Raw genomic sequence first — 3,146 nt, 5'->3', positions numbered from 1 at the left:
CCCCTGAAGCCGTACTCATCCCTGTTAAGCCCTCTTTTCCCTTCGGGCATGAAGAGGAATTTCTGGAGCAGTTCCTGAATTTCTGCTTAATCTAAGAGCTCTGGACCCTCATTTCCTCTGGAACACTATTCCAAATCTGGAGGCAGCTAAATGAGTGGTCCTTTAACAGGACTTTTAAAACCCTACAGGGTACGTGAATTCATTTTACAGTCATGGGGGAGTGAGAAAGAGGGAGTGACTATAGTGAGTTCCTAATTGCCAACTAGTAACTAGCCCCCCTACCCTGCGATTTTGTTTAGTAAACAGTGATGTATTATCTGACTCTGGTGAGAACAAGACTGATAGACAAGTACAAACCAAGTTAGGGAGCCGGAATGCACACGTGGATTTCTCCTCTGTCATCCTCTGCCATCATTTCCACCCCTACTTGTGGCGGGTTGGCCACATTCAACTTTAGGAACACCAAATCCAAGAGGTTAAACAGAGACTGGGATTAGGTCGCCAGTTTGAGTTGAACTTGGTTTTTCTTCCTCCGACCAGAATGCCCTAACCCGGAAGTGAAATCTCCTCTCCTTCCAGGGACTCAGTCTGGAAACAGTAAAAATCAAGGCATTCGAGATGGAAATGAAAAGGACCAGAAACTGTAGGAAGAGAAAGGAAAGGGGAAGTAATTGTGCACAACATTCGAAGAGCTTTCGGAACTCTGCCTGAGTTACCAACAACCGAAGCTAAAGCTTGTTTGTCTCCACTTGGCTCGGTTTCTCCACACGGTTTCTAGAGCGCACTTCCCTAGCTCAATATTTCCGGGGTTCTTAGCGTAGGACGGGCACTTGCAAGCGGGGCTGCTCTCGTTAAGGGCTCTCTCTAGTCACCGGCGGTGGTACAGGAGGGGCACCGCGCCCGCCGCCTCAGGGGAGATTCTGGGCTGTTCACCGTTCTGGAATACTCGGACCAGTGATATTATTACCGTTTTTCATGACCAAGGTGATTTCTTAAGCCAAAACCAAAAAGAAACGGCTCCAAATGAGAACACTAGAGCAGCGGGCTGTGCGCGCTGGCTGAGTGGGGATGGCGCCGGCGACAACGCACCCAGCTGCTGCCTTGGCTCCCTGCCGGCCGACAGGCGCTCGGCAGTGGGCATCGAGGCGCGGAGGGTGCAATGGTGCCGGCCTGGAAAGCATAACGTGAAACGACCTCCAGCTTCCTCCCAGCGGCAGGTTTAAGGTAAGTCTCTCCTTTCCTAAGGATGATATCCCTCCCCCAAAGCCTTCAAGGGTTCAGACAGTTCCAGGACTCTTGTAATATTAGGAACGTCGCGATGATCCCGCTTGAGCTCTTTGCCAGCGGCTGAGTGGCAAGCGCCTTAATGCATTTCGGGGCCAGGCACGCCTGGGCTGAGTCCTGGCTTCTGGACTTGATTTGAGCCAGCATCTTGGCCTCGTGAAGTTTGTTTTTACGTTTGAAAAACTGGGACCTATGCCCAATAAGGGTTTGAAAGTGCCGCTTCTAGCCCTGGTGAGCCTTATCGCTGTGTATTTGTCTTGGGGGAAATCCCGTCATTTTTTTTCCCTAGAAACGCGGGATGTGATGGAACTCCCATCCCCTCTTTCCATTAAGTGTGACTTCCTAGGCGACCCCCTGCCTCCCCTAACCGCCGATTCTGGGGTCTCCAAGTCCATCCCTTCCGTCTCACAAGCGATTTGTTCCGAAATTTGCATTCTCCCACCCAGTGGGCGAGACCTGACCCTTGCATTCTTGAGACTGTGTTCCAGTCTGTCCCTAACCCTCTCGCTGCACGTCTCAGAAGCCAACATTAGACGGCCCCACATTAGACGTTCCAAGAGGACCAGAACCTACGCAAAAACCCGGACTCCTGATGCCAGTGGAGCAAGGTCTCCTATTCACCTGCCAAACGAGCCAGGCCCCACATGCATGACTAGGGGGCTTGGGAGTGGAAATGATGCAGTGGCTAGCTGGTCACAGGGACCCAGGGGCGACAACAACTGGCCCGTGGAAGAACCCAGGGATTTGGGTCCTAGGGAGCCGCCTAGGCTTGGGGTCCTTAGCCCCTCCCCCTGCCTTCACCCACGCAGAGAAGGGTTCAAGATTGGGCCCCTCTTACCGCGTGCTGCTTCCAAAGGAATCCTGCATTGTGCGTCAGGCTCTTTTTAAAATTTTTTCACTAAGGAAAATTAAACATCTTGCATATATTTCCATAATGGTCAGGCCCTAATTACGCCCAGGAGGGTGCTGGGACCATGGAAGACGCTTGCAATTATACATAAAAAGAAAAAAAAAAGTTTAGTTTGGACCGTTGTGGAGTGTCCAGAACCGATAGGTTGGCCACTCAAATGGGGGCGCCTGAATCCATTCCAAAAAGGGAGCCTCTGTGTCACCTTGCAGTTGAAAGCTTGAGAGGCAATAGGTCAGTGAGATGGAGCTGCCTCTCTTGGACTCCTTCCTGGGCCCATATTTGGCCCGCACCACATTCAACTGGGACCCAGTAAAAATCTCTTAAGTTTGCAGACTTGGAAAGAGAGGAAGGTTGCCAGGCAACAGAATTTCAGAAACATGCTCTCGGTCACGTGAGATTTACTGCAGATCAGGAAGTTATCTAACTGCCAAAAATCTTCTGACTCCAGAACTCCAAATGTTGACTGTTTCTCACACCTCACCACCAGGGTCCAGGGTCTGCTTCCTTGGGGGTTATCCAGATTGCCTATTCCTTTTCGGCTTCAATCTACCCCCACCTGCCCAGTTGCATTTGGAGATGATTTCCTTTTCTCCATTCTGGAGACCATGTGGCTCCCATACTTACCTGGGCTGGCTCTTCCCCCACCCACCCTCTGTAAGGGGAATTCCAGATCTCTTGAGGAGCGAAAGCCGGGTTGAGGAAGGGTCAGAAAAAGGAAGCGGAGCTCAAGTCCAGGCATGAAATATTATATTCTTCTCTGGACCCTTTGATTCATTCCAGAAAAAAGTGCAACAGAAGAAGTAATTTTAATGTGCCCCCTCCCTTTTTTCTACTAACGCACTAATACCCAGTTCTGAGCCAGGTTCACGGCCAGAAAACTGGCCTTCTGTGGCCTTGGATCCCTGAAAGAGCTGCTAAAGATCTGAGCATACAGTAGGAGCTGGAACAATAG

The 3,146-nt window shown here is 50.7% G+C and overlaps 1 long non-coding RNA gene across 1 annotated transcript; it reads left to right on the top strand.

Annotated features, from left to right (window-relative positions):
• The first annotated feature begins 773 nt into the window (after positions 1-773).
• On the top strand, positions 774-2,219 carry LOC129649814 (uncharacterized). The gene is made up of 2 exons (XR_008713301.1): positions 774-1,224; positions 1,731-2,219. It is a non-coding gene; the product is annotated as an uncharacterized LOC129649814 (long non-coding RNA).
• The last annotated feature ends 927 nt before the right edge of the window (positions 2,220-3,146 follow it).

The sequence above is a fragment of the Bubalus kerabau genome, chromosome 4 (genome assembly GCF_029407905.1).
Source record: "Bubalus kerabau isolate K-KA32 ecotype Philippines breed swamp buffalo chromosome 4, PCC_UOA_SB_1v2, whole genome shotgun sequence".
Classification (NCBI taxonomy): Eukaryota; Metazoa; Chordata; class Mammalia; order Artiodactyla; family Bovidae; genus Bubalus; species Bubalus kerabau.
Note: the sequence above shows the minus strand (reverse complement) of the source record. Positions and strands in the feature narration are given on the sequence as shown.